The sequence below is a fragment of the Sturnira hondurensis genome, unplaced genomic scaffold, assembly GCF_014824575.4.
Source record: "Sturnira hondurensis isolate 20B ecotype Veracruz unplaced genomic scaffold, ASM1482457v3 Scaffold0004271, whole genome shotgun sequence".
Taxonomy (NCBI): domain Eukaryota; kingdom Metazoa; phylum Chordata; class Mammalia; order Chiroptera; family Phyllostomidae; genus Sturnira; species Sturnira hondurensis.
The window spans coordinates 7,635,580-7,659,066 of record NW_028076902.1 but is presented as its reverse complement, the minus strand read 5'-3'; the positions used below and the strand labels follow the sequence as shown (position 1 = coordinate 7,659,066).

Here is a 23,487-nt window from a genome sequence, read left to right as displayed (position 1 = left end):
ATATGGAGGGATTTGGACCTCAAAGAGAGGTGATGAATAGCTTTAGGGATTTATTGATATTGTTGGAGGATAAATTTTGCTGTTGACTCTGGGGACAGGTGGAGATTGGGGCTGCAGAGGAGCAGAAGCTGATTCCTCTTCTGTGTCCACTTTCACAGATGCTAGAGCAGAACACTTTTACAGCAGAGTTTTTAAAAAATTGTGTGTGCTAAAATACACATAACATAACATTTTCTATCTTAATCATTTCATGAGTACAGTTTAGTGACTGTAAAGACATTCACATTGTTGTGCAATTATTACTACCATCCATCCACAGAACTCTTTCATCCTGCAAAACTTACACTTCACACCCATTAAACAACTCCCCCTCTTCTTCTCCCAGCCTCTGGCAACCGCCATTCTACTGTCTGTCTCTATGGATTTGCCTGTCCTAGGTATTTCATATCAATGGAATTACATAAATCACACTATATGTGACCTTTTGTCTACCTCAAATTTCTTTACCTCTATCCAAATACACAGCTACCACCCTAGGATAAACCTCCAGCCTTTCTTCCAAGGCAGCTGCAATTTTTCTTACTGCATTTCCCACCTCTGCTTCTATCTCACTTCAAGATATGCTGACCAAATAGTCGTCTTCGAGCTGGTCAGAGGGCTGGGTAATCACTGAGTGGCCAGCAAACCAAGTGACTTCGTAGGTCTGGGTGGGACCTGAAGTTTTCAATTCTGAAAAGCTCCCAGGTGATGCTGCCACTAGTGGTGGTCCGGACACCTCTCCTCTGACCAGGAACACGCAGAGTTAGGAGCCTTTCAGCAATCAACTGCCCATAACAGTTCAGGAGAAAACACTAACATCTAATTTTATGACCAGAAGCTCTCAAAGGAAAGATGGTTCAAAGGGATGGGAAGCTCTAAAGAATAAGACCCAGACAACACAGTCACAAATGACTCTAGCAAAGAAAAGTGGAAAGTAGCTCTTGAAACTTACATAATGCACAGAAGCTATTTGATCACCTTGGTTCTAAAATGACAGCTATAGAAAGGCATATAAATAAAAAGAAAAATGGCAATATAAAGTATAGCATAGAGAATATAGTCAATAATATTGTACTAACTGTGTATAGTGTCAGGTGGGTACTAAATGTGTTGGGGTGTTCACTTCATAAGTTATATAAATGTCTAATCACTATGTTATAACAAACTAATACAATATTGTATGTCAACTATAACTGAAAAATTAAAGTTAAAAATAAAAGTAAAATGAATAGTGTAAACCCACATGAGTATTAGGAAGGAAGGTATGGTCCTGAATGAGCTTAGGCCTGCAGAAATTTGGAGGAAACAGAAAGGGCTTCTTCACTTATGTTCAGTACAAAGAGATAAGAAAAGGAATCAATTAAATTTTAAAAGCTAATTACTCCAGAAACACCAAAACAGTCTTTAAAAGGAAGAACCAAATTGGAGGACTCCGCATTTCATGGTTTCAAGGTTTACTACAAAGCAACAGTACTAAAGACTTTTTGGTACTAGTACAGGGATAGACGTGGATCGATAGAAAGAAATTACCAGTCTTTCAAGTTACAGTTACAGTGAGCTGATTTTTCAATGTGGTTGCCATGACAATTTGATGGGGAAAGAATAATTTTTTCAGTAAATGATACTAGAATAATTAAATATCTACATAGAAAAAAATGAATTCAGATCTTCACATCAATGAAGAAATTAAGTCATGTTCTGATGAAATTTCATATCCTCCAAGTCAAACATAAAATCCTAAAAAGAATTTTAGAGATTTTATTTATTTTAGAAAGAGGGGAAGGTAGGGAGAAAGAGAGGGAAAGAAACATTGACATGTGAGACAAACATCAATCAGTTGCCTCTTGCATGTGCCCCAAATGAGGACTAGGCCCACAACCCAGGCATGTGCCCTGACCAGGAATCAGAAAGGGCAACCCTCGGCTTTACAGGATGACATTCAAACAACTAAGCCATGCCAGCCAGGTCCCTGAAAAATTTTATATGGAGCAAAGAAATATTACCTATAAAGGAAAAAGATCTTGGTAACTGAGTACTTATTAGTGACATGATACTAAAAGTGATCAAAGCAAAGTTCTAAAAGAAATTATTTTAAATTCAGAATTATCTTTCCAATCATTCAAGGTGAAATCAAATGCAAGAAACAAAAGTTTATGCCACTTTCAGAACATGTATTAAATAATTACCCAAGAATGTACTCCAACTCAATAAAATATTAATCTAATAGAGAAGTGGAATACAAGAAGAAAATAGCCAACAGAATTAAGTTAAACTCATAGTTAATTCTTAAGTACTTGTCAATTGTATTTCTTTAAGGCTCATGATAATGTGAAGAAAATTTCTCTTAAAAATAGAAGGAGATGCCCTGGCCTGGTAGCTCAGTTGGTTAAAGCGTCATCCAGACATGCCAAGGGTACAGGTTTGATATCCGTCAGGGCACATACAAGAATCAAACAATGAGTGCATAAATAAGTGGAGCAACAAATCAGTGTTTCTCTCTCTGTCTCTCTCTCAAAATCATTTTAAAAAATAGAGGGAAAGATATTCTATTCTCTCTTCTGTCCTAATTTCTACCTATGATAAAAAGGATCTCTCCTAGAAAAGATATTTTTTAAATTTTTTTGTTTTTTTTTAAATTTTAACTCTTGTTCAAGTACAGTTTTCTTTCTTGTATTCCCAGCCCTGCCCCCCCACAGTGCTCCCCACCTCCCTCCCATCTCTGCCCCCCACCTTAGTTATTGTCCATGTGTCCTTTATACTTGTTCATGTGAGTCCGTTTTTAGACATAATTTACAGCACTGGAAAACAAAGAGTAATATCAGAAGCTCCTTTGGAAGACAGAGAGTATATGGGACAGCATTAAGAATAAGTCAAAATCCAGACCTTATGAAAGGGATGTGTTCTGGTTACAGAAGAAAGGGTCCTGGGGTTGTGTTAAGCTCAGAAGCAGAAGGAAGACTTGGAAGAAAGAGGATAGAGCCTTGGGGCAAATATCAGAGTAACTGGTTGGAAAACTGAATTATGAAAAGCCTGCTAAGTCAGTCCTCTCTTTTGTCCTCCATTTACGTTTAAGCAACAGGAAGAAGAGGCGTTGGTCCCCAGTCAGAGCAATGAGTGTAGAATCAGAGCAAGGGTCAGCAATCAGGGTCCACAGGCTGAGTCAGCCTGTGACCTATTTTGTATTGCATGTAAGGTAACTATGGTTTTTGTGTTTTCCTTTTTTTTACACTTTACATCTACACTTTTACATTTACAACATTAAACAAGAAAAAAAGAAGAATATATAACAGAAACCCTATCAGGCCTGCAAAACCTAAAATATTTACTATTGGACCCTTTATAGAAAAGTTTGCAGGCCCTTGGTAGGAATGAGAAGTTGAGCAATATGAGTTGCTGGCTAGTGACACTCAGGAGGAATGACAGCAAAGACATAAATGAAAGGTCACAATGGCCTCTAGCTGAAGGCACAGTCTGCCCTTTCCCCCAAATCTCACACTGTGGTGAAAGTGAGAATAACTAGTGTCCACAGACAGGAGGAGATGGGACCTTGAACATAAAGAAGCAGATATGCCAACAAGTATCAACAATGACTGAAGAAAACTAAATCCTGAAAGAAACTCCAAATTTAATAAACAGAAGCACTAACACCTAAGAAAACAATTAATAAACAAAGTCAACTAAAATAGAATTATAGAGACATCCAGTTTTTGGTACTTATACTTTCAAATTAGTACTAGGATCAGCTTTAAAAGTTCTGTTGAGAATCTTGCTGTGCCTTTTGTTGGAACTGCATGGAATTTATAAACTAATTTGGGATAATTGCCATCCTTAAAATGTAGAGTCTTTTGATCCATTGAAATGGGATAGCATTCCATTTTAAAGTCTTTTATAAAATTTATAAATTTATCTGTGAGGGTCTCATACCTCATTTGTTAAATTCTTAGTTGCTTGCGATTTTTTATCAGTGCTGTAACTGTACTTTGCTGGTATATATGAACACCATTCACTTCTATGTAACAATCTTGTTTATTGATTCTAGAAGCTTTCCTATAGACTCTTAGCTTATTTTCAATGTAGACAAACACATTGTCTGAAATAATGACAAATTAATTACTTTCTCAAGTCATACCTTTTTTCTTTTTCTTGCCTTATTTATCTGGCTAAAATTTCCTTTCAAATAACAGTGATAGTGGACATACTTATTAAAGAAAACAATTCTGAGATTCTACCTTCCACTAATGTATTTGCAGTAGGTTTGAGATAGGTAGTTATAAATTCAGCTTATTTGTGAGTTTTCTCAGCTACCCTAACTCTTTCACTCCTTTGGAACAAAACCAGGTCTGTAGAAATTCCTACTGCCAGTCNACTTTCTCAAGTCTTATACTTTTTTTCTTTTTCTTGCCTTATTTATCTGGCTAAAATTTCCTTTCAAATAACAGTGATAGTGGACACACTTATTAAAGAAAACACTTCTGAGATTCTACCTTCCACTAATGTATTTGCAGTAGGTTTGAGATAGGTAGTTATAAATTCAGCTTATTTGTGAGTTTTCTCAGCTACCCTAACTCTTTCGCTCCTTTGGAACAAAACCAGGTCTGTAGAAATTCCTACTTCCAGTCCAGGCATCTTGATCTCATGGTATATAAAAAGAGAGAACTTTTGGTTCTGAGAGTCACCCTAATTTGGAAAAACATACTTTGCTGTCTCTTTCTGAGGTTTAGAAATACATGCGTGTCCTGTCTGCTGCTTCTCACATGCACCACTGTTTGACTTTTGCTGCTTTGAAAGCCCTTCCACATACTTTGTGAATTAGTTTCCATCCCTTTTAGTTTGTTGAAGTTAGAGTTTATAGTTCTCATTCCCCTGGCTTTTGGGTATTATCCTTGAAAAAGGACTACTAACATTTTATTGACATATTCCAATAAAAATTACATCAGGATCCTAGTACTAATTTGCAGGTTTAAGCACTAAAAATAGTTAAGAAAATTTTGACCTTAATAATAAAAGTCATTGTGTTACTATTAGAAAAATATACCAATGGAAAATAATAGTTTAGAAACTGACCCAAGGAACTTAGAATGGGAAGAAAACAGCACTGAAAATCAGCACTATGTAATAAATAGTATTGGAAATATTGGCTACCCAAATAGGTAAAGTGAATATTAGATTTATTACTTATACCTCACAAATAATGTCCATATATATTAAAGAGGTAAAAGTGAAAATCAAAAACAGCAAAATTGTTCATAGAAAATATGGGAGAATATTTGTATGGTTTTAGGGTAGGTAAGGATTTCTGAAAGAAAGGTTAAAATGTACAGACCAGTTCAGAATCAGTTTGGTTACAGTAAGGAAAGGCGGTGGAGGAACTGGCACAGGTGAGGAGGGAGGGACAACGATTGGGCAGATCAAGCAGCAACCTCCAGGCTTTAACCTGAGAGACTTTGGGCAAAGTGACAAAAGTGCTTGAAGCAGGAAAGCATTGTTATTAGATCAGTGTTTTCAAATACTACCCCAGCCTCAAAGTGGATTACAGGGGGACAGAAGATATTATGAGACCATTTAGAAAGTGATTGCAGGAGAGCAAACAACGAAGGTGGCTTGGATTAGAATGACTGCGGATTTAAAGATGAGAAGACGATGGTTACAAGAAATAAGTAGGATCTATAATCAACAAGACCTTGTGTTTGATCAACTTTGTACGATGAAGAGGAAGCAGGGTCATCTTGACATGTGTTAATTTTAAGGTACCACTGAGACATCCAAAAGGAAATGTAACAAGTTGGATATATATGTTTGGAACTTTAAAAATGTGTTTTAGTTGAAGATTTAAATTTGGGATTTTCTTTGTAAAAATTGGAATTAAAGCAACAAGGTAGAGGAGTCACCAAGTGCAAGCACAAACCATGGCCCTGGCTGTCCATATGTTTTTGTACAGCCTCCCAGCTAAGAATTATTTTTACAAGTTTAAGTGATTGGGGAAAAAATTCAAAAGAAGAATAGTGTTCATATATGAAGATTGTATTAAGTTCAGGTTTCACATTTGTAAATAAAATTTTATTAAAACACAGTCACGCCTATTTGTTGGCAACTTTCAAGCTATGATGGCAAAGTTTAGCAGTTGTGATGGAAACCCAGAGATTTCGTGGTCTACGATGCCTGAAATATTCACTCTGTGGCCATTTACATAAACTTTGCTGATCTCTGACTTAGACAAAAACAATAGAATAAGCAGTGAAGAGGACCTCAGGCCACTTTCTGTTAAATGTCCGTATCAGTGGTTTATTAGAAACTAATGAACTGACAAAAGAAACTAAGAAATTGCCAGAGAGTAGGACAAATAGTGTGTGATCCCAATTGATTGAAGGATGACCGCTTGATTTATCGTTGGTGTCCCTGGGAGATCACTTTGAGAGAGACAGTGAAGGGAGCAGTGGCAGAATCCAGACGGGGCAGGCTGAGGGCACAGGGCTCAGAGAGCAGCTGGAGACAGTGACTGCTGACAGCTCTTCCAGGAACTTCGGCTGTCTACAGGGAGAGGCACACTGGGCTTGGAAGAACATGCAGGCTAAAGCAAGCTCTTATTTTCCACTTTACTTATTTTTTATTTTTCTTAAGGTGGAAGAACCTGAGTGTACTAAATGCAGAATGAAAGAAGCCATCAAAATGTGAGAGGTGGAAGACTTAGAAGAGAATCATCATTAGTGAAAGTTTCCTGAAAAAGAAGTTTCCTCTTTGCCTGACTCAAATGTACACCTCCAGTTTATTTGCTCTCAGCCTCCAATTTTTTAACCAACCCCTACCTCACCCTTGTTTCTTCTAGTCCAACATCACATTTGTCCTTCAGATCTCCTTTTTGTTCTTGCCTTAATAAAGCCTTTTTTTTACTCATTCTATCCCCACTCAGTCTAAATTAGACCCCAACTGCCTGAATGAATGACAAGATCCAGAGCACCAGAGAGGAAAGGATCTTGGGTGAAAAGGATTCTTCTCCACTGCTGCAGGGGGAAAAAATAAAAAGAATGTGTGTAAACTCGGGTAGGAAGATGAAGGAGTTTCCACTGATTGCCTTTATTCACTCTATTAATTTGGAAGCAAGACTATCTGTAAAAAGTGAGGTTGTCCAGGGAGCTTGCAGATTTGAGAAGAGAAAGAGAGTGGAGACAGTTTGAAATAGTCGTTGCAGGCAGTGGAAATGTGCTGACTGTTAAAACATCACAGTAAGAGGCTGGATGGTTTTGGGGCCCTAGCAGAGTTCACAGAAATAGGCCGTAGACATACTGTGATAGGGTTCTGCCTGGTTATGCAATTTCTACAATAATATCCAGCAGCCTAAGTGTAGGAATAAAGATGATGGCTAGCTGAATCCATTCCTGGTCTAGGGGTTTCTAGATAGGTGTAACCAAAAAGCAAGGGGTCCAAATGTTTTAAATGTTGGCAAAAGAGAGGTTGAAATGAGGTAGCAGGGTGGCAAGGGAGACAAAGGTAAAAAATGGATGGAGAAGGGGAAATCGGATGGAGTGAAAAAGAAGGTGCAGAACAAGTGCAGTAGTTATGGTCAGCTAGACAAACTGCCAAGAGATGGAGAAAGGTTGGATTGTGTTATTATTCTTTTAAGGTACTGGGAGAATGGAAAGAATTCAGGGACGGTTGTAAACATTTCCTTCCACATGATAGTAGCCTTACAGTAGAAAAGAAATGTCAGATTGTCTTAGAAATTGAAAATTTTACTATGAGCTGCTCATGTTAAAAGGGCACAAACAGGCCTCCCTAAGATGTGCCACTTTGGCATGTGAATTATTCTGAGCTGAAGACAACTGTAGGGATTCTGAACGAGTCACTCCAAGTTGTTCTTCTGTGGTATGCAGATTGTTTTGAGCTAGACCCTGTGGGCTCAAGATAAATGTCTGACCCCTCACCCTTAACTATCTAGAAGGATTTGAATTAGGGGCCTTGCATGTAATAACAGACTATGAGAGACCATCTACCTGTATGGCAGGGCAAACTACTGACTACTGAGCATGGGCTCTCCCCGCAATCACCTTCTGAAGCCCCAAGGTGCCTTACCTCATCCCTAGCTCAGAATGTCTTATATGAGTATACCTCATTTTCCCTTTCTGTCTCTAAACCTCTCATGTATGTGGGGTCTCTGACTCTCTCATGTATGCAGAATACCCATACATATGTGTGCAATTAAATTTGGTTATTTTCTTTCATCTGTTTCATGTCTGTTTGATTATTAGACTAGCCAGAGGACACTTGATGATAAAGTTTCTTTCTCACACACAAGACACTGAAGGCTCAAGAGAAACTTGTACCTCTCCCTAAAAGAATTTACATAAGGCACCTTGCCCAGTAGGTCATGGCAAACATCTAATTCCTGAATATCTCTTTTTGTCATCCTGTGAATCATCTTCCTCCCATCAGAAGCCCCAGAATATCATATACCCCATTTTTCCTTTTTGTCTCTGAACCTTTGATATACCTGAGGCCTCTGATATCTGTACATATTTAATTAAATTTGGTTTATTTCTCTTAATCTGTCTCATGCTGATTTAATTATTAGACCAGCTGGAAGAACCTAGAAGGGTAGAAGAAATTTTCTTCTTCCTGAACCATGCCAAACGACCTGCTTTTTTTTTCATGCCCATCATTTATTATCTGTGTGACAATGCCTGCATCTATAAAAGAAAAATCATACTTGGCCCTATTGCATGGCTACTTAGCACTATGCCTGGCACACACTAAGAATTCAATAAATGGCCCTGGCTGGTGTAGCTCAGTGGATTGAGCGAGAGCCTGTGAACCAAAGGACCGCGGTTCAATTTCCAGTTAGGGCACATGTCTCGGTTGCAGGCCAGTTCCCATCAGGGGACACACAAGAGGCAACCATACATTGATATTTCTCTCCCTCTCTCCTTCCCTTCCCCTCTAAAGATAAATAAGTAAAAATCTTAAAAGAATTCAATAAATGTTCTTGTTTGTTTGTTTTTAATTTATTTTTTATTTAATTATTGTTCAAGTACAGTTTTCTGTCTTTTACTCCCATCCCAGCCCACCTCACCCCCCCAGTGCTCCCACCTCCCTCCCATTTCCACCCCTGTTAGTTTTTGTCCATGTGTCCTTTTTACTTGTTCCTGTGAATCCTTCCCCTTTTCCCTGTGGTTCTCTCCACTCTCCCCTCTGGTCCCTGCCTGCCTGTTCTGTATTCCAGTGTCTTTGGTTATATTATGCTTGCTTGTTTGTTTTGTTGTTTAGGTTCCTGTTAAAGGTGAGATCATATGGTATGTGTCTTTCACTGCCTGGCTTATTTCACTCAGCATAATGCTTTCCATTTTCATCCATGCTGTTGCAAAGGGTAGGAGCTCCTTCTTTTTTCTGCTCCATAAAATTTCATTGTGTAAATGTACCATAGTTTTTGGATCCACTCATTTACTGACTGGCACCTAGGTTGCTTCCAACTCTTGTCTATTGTGAATTGTGCTGCTATGAACATTGGTGTGCATAGGTTCTTTTGGGTTGGTGTTTCAGCATCCTTAGGATACAATCCTTAGCAGTGGAATTTCTGGGTGAAAAGGCAGGTCCATTTTTAGTTTTCTTAGAAAATTCCATACTGTTTTCCATAGTGGTTGTACCAGTCTGCAATCCCACCAACAGTGAACTAGGGTCCTCTTTTCCCCAGAACATCTACAACATTTGTTGTTTGTTGGTTTGTTTATGATGGCCATTCTAACCGGTGTAAAGTGGTGTCTCACCGTGGTTTTAACTTGCATCTCTCTGATAGCTAGTGGTATTGAGCACCTTTTTTTGTATCTCTGGATCTTCTGTATGTCCTCCTTGGAGAAGTGTCTGTTCAAGTCCTTTGACCACTTTTTAATTGGGTTGCTTGTCTTCTTAGAGTGGAATTCTGTAAGTTCTTTGTATATTTTGGAGATTAAACCCTTGTCTGAGATATCATCGGCAAATATGTTTTCCCATACAGTTGGTTCTCTTTTTATTTTAATACTGTTTTCTTTAGCCATGCAGAAGCTTTTAATTTTGATGAGATCCCATTTGTTTATTCTTTCCTTTATGTCCCTTGCTTTAGGGGATATATCAGTAAAAATGTTGCTGTGTGAAATATCTGAGATTTTCTTGCCAATGTACTCCTCTAGGACTTTAATGGTGTCATGGCTTATATTGAAGTCTTTTATCCACCTTGAATTAACTTTGATGTAAGGTGTAAGTTGGTGCTCGAGTTTCATTTTCTTGCATGTAGCTGTCCAGTTCTCCCAACACCATTTGTTGAAGAGGCTATCTTTACTCCATTTTATGTCATTGCCCCCCTTGTCGAATATGAATTGACTGTAGAGAGTTGGGTTTATTTCTGGGATCTCTGTTCTGTTCTATTGGCCTATGTGCCTGTTTTTATGCCAGTACCAGGCTGTTTTGATTACAGTGGCCTTGTAATACAGTTTGGTATCAGATATTGTGATCCCTCCTACTTTGTTCTTCTTTCTCAACATTGCAGTTGCTATTCCAGGTCATTTATGGTTCCATATCAATTTTTGAAGTGTTTCTTGTATGTCTGTGAAATATGCCATTGGTACTTTAACAGGTAGTGCATTGAATCTGTATATTGCTTTGGGTAGTATGGATATTTTGATGATGTTAATTCTTCCAATCCATGAACATGGTATATGTCTCCATTTGTTTGTGTCTTTCTTGATTCCTTTCTTCAGTGTTGTCTAGTTTTCTGTATACAGGTCAATTACCTCCTTAGTTAGGTTTATTCCCACATATTTTATTTTTCTTTTTGCTATATTGAATGCGAATTTATTCTTGATTTCCACTTCTGCTATTTCATTGTTGGTATACAAAAATGCCTTTGATTTCTGGATATTGACTTTGTAACTTACTGTTCTGCCAAATTCATTTATTAGTTTGAGCAGTTTTGGGGTAGAGTCTATAAGATTTTCCATGTATACTATCATGTCATCTGCAAACAATGCCAGTTTTGTTTCCTCCTTTTCAATTTGGATGCCTTTTATTTCCTTTTCTTGTCTGATCACTGTGGCTAAAACTTCTAATACTATATTGAATAGAAGTGGTGAAAGTGGACAATCTTGTCTTGTTCCTGGTCTTAGTGGAAAAGATTTTAGTTTTTGCCCATTCAGTGTGATGTTGGCTATAGGTCTTTCATATATGGCATTTATTATATTGAGGAATGCTCTCTCTATTCCCACTTTGCTGAGTGTTTTTATCATAAATGGGTGTTGTACCATATCAAAAGCTTTTTCCGCATCAATTGATATGATCATGTGATTTTTGTCTTTGATTTTGTTTATGTGATGTATTACATTTACTGATTTGTGAATATTGAACCATCTTTGCACCCCTGGGATGAATCCCACCCACTTGGGTCATGATGTATGATCTTTTTAATGTATTGTTGAATACGATTTGCCAATATTTTGTTGAGGATTTTAGTGTCTATGTTCATCAGTGATATTGGCCTGAAGCTTTCTTTCTTTGTTGTGTCTCTTTCTGGTTTTGGAATTAGGATGATGCTGGCTTCATAAAAAGAGTTTGAGAGTTTGATGATGTCTCCATTTTTGACAGTGGCGTGTGAAAATCCCCACTATAATTGTGTTGCTGTCAATATCTTTCTTGAAGTCCTCTAAGATTTTCTTTATATATTCGGGTGCTCCTATGCTGGGTGCATATATATTTATGATGTTAATGTCTTCTTGGTGGATTCTTCCCTTGAGTATTATGAAGTAACCTTCTGGGTCTCTCTTTATGGCTTTTTTTAAAAGTCTATTTTGTCTGATATGAGAATTGCTACCCCGGCTTTTTTCCCCTGTTTGTTTGCTTGGAAAATTTGTTTCCAGACCTTCACTTTTAGTCTGTGTATATCTTTTGTCCTGAGATGGGTCTCTTGTAGGCAGCATATGTTTGTGTCATGCTTTCTTATCCATTCAGCTATTCTATGTCTTTTGATTGGAGCATATAATCCATTTACATTTAATGTTATTATTGATAGGTACTTATTCATTGCCATTTTTGTACCTGTGTTCCTCTCTGTCTCTCTCTTTTCCTTCCTTTTCTTAAAGCAGTCCTTTTAGCATCTCTTGCAGAGCTGGTTTGGTGGAGGTGTATTCTTTTAGATTCTTTTGTCTTGGAAGCTCATTATTTTGCCTTCTATCTTGATTGAGAGCCTTGCTGGGTAAAGTAGCCTTAGTTACAGACCTCTGATTCTCATTACTTAGCATATTTATTGCCATTCTCTTCTTTCTTGGAGCATTTCCATTGAGAAGTCAGCAGCTAACCTTATTGGGGCTCCCTTGTATGTTACTTCCTTTTTCTCCCTTGCTGACTTTAAGATTCTCTTTTTATCTTGGAATTTTGCCATTTTAATGATGATGTGTCTTGACGTGGGCTTCTTTGGGTTCCTCTTGATTGGGACTCTCTGTGATTCCTGGATTTGTGTGACTTTTTCTCTCATCAAATTAGGGAAGTTTTCTATCATTACTTTTTCAAATAGGTTTTCTATCCCTTCTTCTTCTTCTCCTTCTGGTATTCCTATTATTTGGATATTATTACATTTCATATTGTCTTGCATTTCTCTTAACCCCTCTTCATTCTTTCTGGGCCTCTTTTCCTTTTCTTTCTGGGAGTTTTTTTCTACTTAGTCTTCCAATTCACTGATCTGATCTTCTGCCTCATCGATCCTGCTCTTCATTCTTTCTACTGTGTTCCTCAGTTCAGAAATTGTATTCTTCATTTTCTCTTGGCCCTTGTTAATAGTTTCTATTTCCATTTTCATGATGATATAGTTTGCAGTGAGTTCATTGTAGCTCCCTTGTAGTTTCTGGTAGCTCATTGCGAGCTCTTTTAACTTCCTGATAACCAGTGCTTTGAATTCAATATCTGATAGCTGACTTGCCTCTATTTCATCTAACATTCTTTCTGAGGCTTCCTCCTTTCCTTTCATTTGGGGATTGTTTCTTTGTCTTCCCATTGTTTGTGAGACTCTTCTTGTTAGCCTCAGCTTCTTAAATTGATCTGTTCTGACTCCCTCGATTTATGGTGTGAAATTCTGTGGTAGAATACCTGTGAAATTCAGTGGTGCAGTCTCCTTTGGGTATCCTGGTGTTCTCCACTTCCACTTACTCTTTTGTTCTGTGATCAGTTGGAGGGGGAGGCAAAATGGTTTATGACAGCAGGAGAGTATTTTATAATATTTACAGTCACAGCCGGTAGAGAAGAGATAGAAGATCTTTAGGCTATGTATAGTGTTAACCATAATCTTCAACCCAACTTGCCACTTTTAAGAAAGGATGGACAAAAGATAAGTCTCTTGTTGGGGAGGGAAGTCTTGTGAGTTGGATCTAGAAAGCAGTGAGGTTGTGGGAGGTCAGATTCTGAGGTAACGTGAGAGTAAAGGGTAGTAAATAGGTGTAGTGTGTGAGCAAATAGAGTTAACCACTACAGTAATAGAGTTCAGGAAACTGTGAAGTGGACTAAGATCCAGGAGATGTGTTGTGAAGTATTTAAAGTTGTATAGAACAGCTATTATTTCCAATAATATTGGAGCAACCATCATATGACAAACTCTATGTGATCTGGACAACATGAATAGGGGGTATAGAACTTTGGGTAGTGTGCTAAACAAAAACAAGTGGCATGAAGTATAGAAAATTAACAATACACTGTGGAGGAGAGAACAGAGGAAACCTGTCAAGTGATACAATATAACCAGCCAAGGTTATACAGAAAGAGGAGGATTACAAAGATACTATTAAAATATAAAAGAAGTGAGAATACTAAAAAATAATACAAATATGCAGTAGCTTATAGTTTCTCTGCTATAGCAAAGTGAAATTTGTCTCTCTGTCTCTACTGTTGGGATGCACCCTCTTTGGATCCAACTCTGGTCTTTTTGCAGTTTCAAGTTGTTTGTGTCACTTGTGGGTAAAAGGAAAAATAAAAGGCAGGAGAAGGGAGGAAAAAGTGATAAGTTTGGAAAGAAAGGAAGAAGGAATAAAACAGGGAAGAAGAAAAGAGAGGAAAAAAGTATTGAAAGATGAAACAAGAATAAAATTAAAAAGATAAAAGACTACTTTAAAAAAATCTCTTGTTGGCTTCAAACTGGCCAAACCAGTTTTTCTGGCTGCAGCAGGCTGAAGGGTGATTGGTGTGGTATTTCTGGGAGTGCTCTACCAAGAGCTAACCAGGCACTTCTCCCCAGTGCCCCACGAAGGGGATCTAGGTCCTCTTCAGAGCACTATCCCCAGGGGTCCTCGCTGTGGGCTGGGGTGTGGGCCGTGTACCAGCCAGGCTGCCTGAGTCCCGCGGGATCTGGCATGGACCCTTCCCAGTTCTGTGGGGGAACACAAGGGCTTTTGCCCAACTTCTGAATCACTGCCAGGCTGGTTCGGGAGCAGGCCAGGCGGCTGTCCCAGGAAAATCCTTCAATTTACTTTCCAAAAAATTTCTCCTTAAGAAAGCCTGCTTCTCAGCACAGCCTAATCCCCCAGCCAGACTAGTGACTATTGGAGTTGGAGCCCGACACTGTGCCTCTCAATTCTCCCAAGGTGGTGACCACAGAGTCTGCAGTCGATCATGGCCCTTTGTCTTTATCACCCTCTTTGTAAACTCAAGCAAACAGGTCTCTCCCCAGAGTTGCTCAACCTTGCTTGGCCAGGGAGGGAGGGAGCTGATAACCTAGCTCTCTCCCAAGGACACTTTGGCAGGCCCGAGGCTCCCAAAGAGTCTGTGGTAGATGCAGTACCAGGCGCTGGTGCCGGGCAGCTGCCGAGGCCGCTGCTGCTCCTGTCTTTGCTCGGGTCCCTGAGGCCCTACTGTCCTGCAGCCGTCTTCTTACCGTCTGGTTTTTCAATGTCCGTTACGATTTCTGGTCTCTTATTTTCATATATGCTGGGGAACTGTTGGCTGTTTGTGCTGTTCCTCCGTAGATCCGCCAGGATTTTCTCTCATATGTACGGGGAAATGGAATCTGCTCAGTCCCACTCTGTCACCATCTTCCCTCCTCCAATAAGTGTTCATTAGTGATGTTTTTGCTGAGGTTATTACCTAGATCTAAATGATTATCTCAAGTTCCTTTAATCTAGCAACAACAATCTTGAGCCTTACAAATGACTTCTATGTATATATCCAAAAACTGATTCTGAGCAACTTTAGTTTCTTTCTAAGTAATGACTATGAACTCTATGGAATCATATGGACCTTGTAATTAACTGTAGTGCAAGAGTCTAAAATTTAACTTTTTAATTGAAGTATAAGTGCCTGACATTAAGTTTTTGATTGCCGAAGCATCCATTTCAAAAGACATTCAATATTTTTTTCTAAATCCTCACCTGAGGATATGTTTATTTATTTTGTAGAGAGGAAGGAAGAGAGCAAGAAACATCATTGTGGAAGTAAAACATCAATTGGTTGCCTCCAGTAAGTACCCTGACCAAGGATTGAACCCGCAACCTAAGTATGTGCCCTGACTGGGGATGGAACCCACAACCTTTTGGCATATGGACTATGCCCCAACCAACCAAGTCACCTGGCCAGGGCAGAAGGCATTCATCTTGAATGAACACATGGCCAACTGAATGACAGAGCTACTAGCAAAACAACCATATAAGAAATCAGGCCACCCCCATCCATGAGGTTCCTGCTTTCAGAAAGCCCTGTGTATTAAATATTATATACAAGATACTTGCTTCAACTTGGGATGGTTGAAGTATATATTGTACAGATGATGTATTATAGAATTTTACACCTGTAACCTATGTAATTTTATTAATCAGTGTCACCCTAATAAATTCAATAAAAAATAAAAATAGAAGATATTTCAGATGAAAACATGCATACCGACTGAAGGTAAAGGGATGGAAAAAGATATTTCATGAAAAAAGCTGGGGTAGCGACACTTATACCACACAAAGGCTATATAACAAGAGAGAACAAAGGAGCCAGCAATTCCACTTCTGTCCTTAGATAGTTTTGTTTATTTGCAGTTTATTCAGGTACCTTCATTACAGAACCTTCTCTGGCTGAGGGTGTGGTATGAGCGGAGATGTGGGATCTCAAACCAGAAAGGTCCCTTGCTTAAAAACTAACTTGAGTGCGGCAATCAATGAAAAGGAAAGAATGCGGGATGTCTCAGCACATGCTGCCCTGAACAAAGACAGATGAATAAAGGAGGAAGAACATTTTAGGAGTGTATGGGTGGATTCTTCCGGGGATATGTTTAGGGGCTATAAAAAAAAGTATATCTGTCTGAAATCACTTATGAATGTTAGTATCACTGAAAGGGAAACAAACACACTTTGTATGCATCCTGATTCCGTGAAAGAGGATCTTTGCTCTCCTGACCCATCAGACTTAATTTAATCAAACTTTTACATCTAATCTCCAGTCTACAAGGAAATGTGTGGGCTAGTAAAATAAGGTGAAAAAAAAAGGCAGTCAACCAAATCTAGAATGTGGGATTTTCAACCAGACAAAAAAGTTGTAGAAGAAAAGAAACTAAAAAGAAATTTTAGAAACATCATAAACAAATTCAAATTGTTCAGATTTTTATTTCAATACCAGCCAACTATATAACTTTTTTTAGATGACTGGACAGTTTGAATTTGAATTGGTGGGTATTCAATTATATCACAGGACTATTGCTAGTTTTGTTACATGTGGTAACACATTATTTTGAGTGAGGAAATTATGTATTTTTTTCTCATGGATACTGACATTTCTAGGGGTGAAACATCAAAATGGATCAGAATTTGCTTTAAAATATTGAAATTGAAAGCAATGCAGAAGGCAAATTGAATCACATATAGCATTTTATGGATGATTACTAAAGCTGATTAATAGGATTGTAGGAGTTCCTCATACTCTATTTTTAAAGTATGTTTAGAAGTTTTTATATTAACACATGAAAAATAATTGTACCAGAAAATACCTAGACATGGAGCTGAGAAGAGAGTTGGACTAGTGATAGAAATACAAGTTTGAATGGTGTCGCAGGGTTAGGGTTCTTGGTGTACATGTTATGCTCATACTGCTTAAAATGAACAGCTGCAGTTTTACACACCAATCATGGGTGACCCTGAAGGAGAATGGCGAAGGAAAATCCTCTAAGAGCCAGAATTTGGAGTATACTTTGAGTTCACTTTGTTTGGAAGAAGAGATGGCCAGAAGTATGGATCTACATTCATTATGGTCTCTGACCATAGTGAACAGTTGTACAGTTGGACTCGATATTAGGTACTTGGAAGAAATATGTTTGGAAGATTGGTGACAAGGAAGTCCCTGTGGAAGGTATGTGGAAGGATCTCTTAAGATGGGCATAGACTTTCCAGATACTTGTGTTACATGTAAAAGCTTGCCAAGCAGCATATACTACAGAAGGTGCTCTTAATTACCAGGTGAAGCAAATGGCACATTCTGTGTGTATCAGCAAGCTACTTTCCCCCGTCACCTCAGTGCTTCCTTGATGAGCCCATGAACAAAGTGACTGTGGTTGCAGGGATGGAAGCTATGAATGGACTCAACAATAAGGGCTTTCTATTGCCAAGGCTGACCTGGCCAAAGTTACTGTTGAATACCTAACCTGCTAAAAGCAGAGAACAGCACAGAGCCCTGAAATGGTGCTATTCTCCAAGGGGACCAACCAACCATCCAGTGTCAGACTGATTAGATTGGAACTCTTTCATCACTGAAGGAGTAGAGATTTGCCCTCACTGGAAATAGATACACATTTTGAATATGAAATATGAATATGAAATACAGACATTACTTCTCTGTCTGTAGTGCTTGTGCTACCACCACAATCTAAGGACTCAAAAGAGAACTTACCTATTATCGTGCCATTTTGTACAAAGGTTGCTAACTCATTTTGATCCTTCTGATTAAAGAACTCATTTCTTAGCAAAGGAAGTTCAGCAATTGGCTGATTGTCCATAGAAGTAACTGGTCTCACCACATAGCTTATCAAGTAAAAGTAGCTGGCATAATTGCAACTTGTCATAGCTTTCTGAACTCAATTCCCACTGTGTTTGAGAGATGAAACCCTGAAAGAGTGGAGTTCTCTAGTACAGGGTGCTGTATATACTTTGAATCAGAGACCATTATGTGGTGCTGTCTTCTCCATAGCCAAATTCCATGGGTCTGGGAATCAAGGACTGATTCCCACAGAATTTTTACTTTCTATGCCAACAACTTTGAATTCTGCTGATTTGGAGGTTTGGGTTTCCAAGGGAAAATCTTCCCTCCAGGAGACAAAACAATCGTTCCATTGAATTCAAAGATGAGATTTCCGCATAACCATTCAGGTCTTCCTATGCCACTGAACCAATGGGGAAAAAAATGTTGCCCTAATAAAAAGTGTCACTTTAATGGCTGGAATGATTGCATTTTTCAGGGGGAAATTTCAGAGGATTACCCAGTTGGGGCAAAGTGGACTGTCTCTGGAACTCAGGAATTCTGGGAGCTCTTTTTAGTATTTCCATGCCCGATAGTAAAAGTTAATGGAAAACTACAGCTACCAGAAAGAGGCAGGAGCTTTAAGGACTTATATCATTCAAGAATGAAGGTTTGGATCACCCTACCAAGTATCTTGACCAGCTGAAATTCTGTCTGAGAGCAAAGGAAAAAGGGAATGGGTAGTAGAAGAAGAAAGACATAAATATAATGTACAACCTTATAACAAATTATAAAACTGAGAACTGTACTTGGGAATGTAAAATGATATAACTACTGTGGAAAAAATATGGTGTTTCCTCAAAAAAACTGAAAACAATTTGCACAATATTCAGCAATTCCATTTATATTTATATACATAAAATAATTGAAAACAGGATCTCAAAGAGATATTTTAACACTCATATTTATTGCAGAATTATTCATATTAGCCAAGAGGTATGAGCACTCCCAAATAAGATAAATCATATGTATAAGTAATGAAATATTATTTAATCATATATATATATATAATGAAATATTCTATCTTTAAAAAGGAGATCCTGTTGCATGCTACAACATGGATGGAACTTGAGAACATTATGCTCACTGCAATAAGGTAGATGCAAATGGACAATTTCAACTTCCCAAAGTAGAGATAATACAGATAATATTATGTGAGCAAATGGAGTAGATAGTAAAATTAAATATTAATGTTAAACACATACACGTAACTGGAACTCTAAAAAATCTTTTTATTACACAACCCTTCACAGAGAAAAGCAAAATTATAATTGCAAAATATCCAGAAAGTAATAATAATGAAAGTCCTACTTACAAGAAACTATGAATATAGCCAAAAGAAATTATAATTGTAAAAAATAAATTTAAAAAGTAACCAAGAAATCAGAGAAAGAACATCAAAACAAATTTCCTAGAGTAAAATACAGCATTAATAATGATAACTTCTAATTAATTGGAAAAAAAAGAATGACAGAACCTCTAAGTAAATCCAAGAGAAAAAGAAAAAAGAAGAAAAGCACAGGTACACAAAACATGAATTAGGTAGGAAATAACTATGGATACATAGGGAATTTCAAAGACTTTTAAGAAATAAATGCGTTTGTTAAATTTTTAGCAAATGAATTTAAAAATTTCGATGGAATTGAAAATTTTTCAGGACAACATAATCTATCAAAACTAACTTCAGAAGTAACAAAAAATCTAAGTAGACATTACTGTGGACAAAAGAGAGTAAGAAATCTTCCCCCTTCACAAACAAACAAGTACAAAATCACCAAACACATACCTAGGACATTTCTTAATAAAGTTAGGGACCAGATAAGCATTCCTATGATCCATAATATTCTTTCATATTATTCTGGAGGTAGTTGTTAACAAATTAGATAAGATAAGGAAATTAACATTATAATTGGAAATTTGGTCAATTTGTTATTTATTTGCAGATTATGATTGAATAAATAGAAAATTCCAAAAGAATCAACTAAAAGCTGTTAAGAATAAATGAGAAAATTTAGTAATGTGGCTGGATTAAAAAATAAAATACAACAAGTAACAGATTTCATAAGTAAAATAAATAATTGTAGAAATGAACTTATTTACAATAACTGCAAAAACAGTAGAATATCTGAGATTAAAGTTTAAATTCTTTTTACTTTAGAAAATTTCAAACAGAAAAAATACGCATAAAATATAGAAACCTCATATACTCATCAACCAGGGTCAACAATGATAAAAAGAGAGTCAATCATGATTTACTTCCCCACTTATTCTAAAAGTATCTTGAAGCAAACGTGTGATGTGATATTACTTAATTTTTAACTATTTCAGGAATTATCTTTAAAAGGTAAGAGCATAAAGTCTATGAAATATAGGATCTAACATAGGAGTAGGAAGAGAATTCCTATGATAAGAGCTTGACAACATGCTTAAGAGGAGAACTATCTACACTGGGAGGGAAAAAGGAGATGGTAAGAGTTGAACACTTGAAAAACAATGATATTTACCTGACAGATTAGTTTAAGTTGTATATATAATATTTTCAAAATGTTTAAAAATATGGATACACACACACACACACACACACATACACATACTAATAGATACACACATGTGAGGAACCCCCCCAAACCCAGAGCTTATTTATAAAAATTGTGTATTATTTTTTCCATGTTTAAACTTCAGTCACCTTCAAACTATTCTCCATTTGAAGCAAGACACTTATCGTGACATTTTTCTACTGCACAAAAGTTTTGGGACTGTCTATTTTGATGCCTTTTAGCATTTCTGCCATTTCTTGTCTCCCCAGTTCCACATCAGCAGAACGTTTCCCTATGACTCTTTTCATCTGGGGACACAAAAAAGTCTGTCACTTGGGGCAAGACTGGGTGAATAGCCAGGTGGGGCTTAGGGGTTGGGCTGTCTTTTGGTCAAAAACTGCTGAACACTCTATGAGGAGCAGTGTGGGCAGGTGCACTCGTAAATTGCCCATCATGAAATGGGCAAACACGTTGGAAGAGTCTTCAAAAAAATTCTCTAAAGCCATACACACCCTCTTACAACACTGCCAGCTGGTGCACTGATACAGATGGGTTCCTAGAACCCACCTAAAACACTCACCTAGCAGGGGAAGCCTGTGTTATAATTATCTTCTGCCCTCCAGAAGATAATTCCAGTTTGGGGGGGATTCATATATATATTTTTTCAGAATATATCGGCAATTGTTATAGTAGGATACTTGTTATCTGTAAATTTTGCTTCATAGTTATAATAATACAAATGTTGACTTTTGCTTTAAAATCATGGTATTAAAAAATGAGTGAAATATGTGGTTAAAGGATGAAAACCTAATTCTCAACAATTATAATGGGATATTGATATTTAGTGTTAAAACTTGACATGTCAAGAAATGGTAGTATGGACATAAACATTATTTACATAGAGGTAAACAAAAGAGAAACAACTAAAAATGTGAAAATAGTTGCCTTTGGCAATTGGGACCACAAGTGGGGAAAGGCATGACCCTCAATTCTTCATTATCATAAGCCTTTTAATAATATTAGACTTTGAAACCATAACAATATATTGTATTGATTTAAAGATAAAAATTAATAATAAAAGAAATAAAGGAAATCTATTGATCTGGGCTCTTAATTGTAATCCAGAAAAATTTGACACGATTGTACATATCTTCAGACCACTGGGGTAACTCAATAGCCATTTTATTTAAAAAGAACAAAGTGGATAAATTCTCTTGTAAGGGCAACATAAGCTGAAATAAAGTGAATTTTGAGTTTGTTTGGTGGTGAGCTTTTTTTTTTTTTACATCTTTTTAGGACAGAAGTGTGTGTTTTAGGACAGAAGTGTGTGCTTGTCCATTGTCTATGAGCATATTTGATCCTCAGCAGATTTCAAAGTGGACATTAAGCAAAAAGTAACGTTTTCCCCATCCAATATTTTCAAATACTGCGCTATCTCATTTTCATGGGGAAATCGTGACCACACATGTTAATGACATTTCTACTGAATATCCAGAAGATCTCTCATCTAGGCCAGGCTGGCCTAGAGTCCAGATATTTCCCCATAAGCAATACACTGAGACTTTGAGGATATGAAAGTATTTGGGACACAGTTCAGTGATTGCCCCACAGATGGTGTCAGATGGGGACTAGACTTATTGGCATGATCACTTCATAAGGTATATAAAAGTCTAATTACTATGTTATACAAGTGAAACTAATATAATATTGTAGGTCAAGTGTAACTGAAAAATAAATTTTAAAAAATTGCCCCAGGACAATTTTAAGCTTACTTGTAGCCGTCTTATATGAATACAGTAGACATTTTGAGGCATGTAAATACCTTGGAAGAGCCATTCACACACATTAAAATTATGATTAATGGTCATTACATATACCACAGGGAAAGAAACTTCTCTAGACAAAGAAATTGTCATTTAGTGGCCCTCCATTACTGAGTGGCTAATGCACTTAACATCTTAGCACTGTCTTCTCACTACAGGCTGCATTGTAGGCTTGTTTTAGGGACAGAGCTTGATCTTCGCCATCTACATCCTCCCTTTGACCACTGTTTGGTTAATATACTAGCATGTTGTACGACCATACTTTAAGCAGTAATGATACAAAGGTAACATATCCAAAACTTGTTTTGACACCTTGGGGTAGAGGTAGAGTGATGGAATCTTTTTTCTGAAAATTAAAAAAAAATTAACTTCTAAAATGTTTCACTTCTCTAGAAGTCTCTAAATGGGGCCCTTCTATCAGCTGCACTCATTAGTTCCAATTTACCTATTTCTCTCCTGTATCTCCTGTATTTTGATTCTAGGTCATTCCTTGGATGAAGATCATTTTGTGATATTTCCAACTTCTTGCTCTGTGCATATTCTGATCTCTTTGGTTAACACACCCTCATACAGGCTGAGTTACCAAGGTCACACAGTGTCACACACCTTCCTTTCAGTCTCAATGGAGGAGATAAAGTAGAGGGTTCATTTTCATTTTCTGTTTCTATTGCTGAATAAGCCAGTGTGTCATAATTGTGTTCAGTTACATACTTTCCTATATCCTCTCCTTCTTGGCTAACTTACTCCTGAGTATGCCAATCTAGATACATTTTAGAAATTTTCCATCTACCTAATCACTTCCAACCACCTAAGTGACTGGATCCTTTCATGTTTCTGTCCTTTCAAGTCAGTGTACTCCATTAGGCAGGGCCTGGTCTTAAAGATTTTTATCTAAAATACTCAGCATAACACCAGGCACATTTGGGTACTCAGCAGGTGCTTCTAAAGTAAAACTGAATGGGTTGACTCATTCTCCTGATCCACTTAGCTTTGAAGGGTCCCTGTCAACTTTGGAGGACAAAATCTCCCTTTAACCTGCTGTGAATTTTGGAGGATTGAGAACTAAGGTGGGTTTTTTGTTTGTTTGTTTTCATATTTTATTTACA

General features: G+C 37.4%; 1 long non-coding RNA gene across 1 annotated transcript; it reads right to left on the bottom strand.

Moving 5' to 3' along the window:
• Positions 1–2,986: 2,986 nt before the first annotated feature.
• Positions 2,987–22,241, bottom strand: LOC118986485 (uncharacterized). The gene is made up of 3 exons (XR_005066384.1): positions 22,168–22,241; positions 12,727–12,730; positions 2,987–2,997 (listed from the first exon to the last, which is right to left on the bottom strand). It is a non-coding gene; the product is annotated as an uncharacterized LOC118986485 (long non-coding RNA).
• Between the last annotated feature and the right edge of the window lie 1,246 nt (positions 22,242–23,487).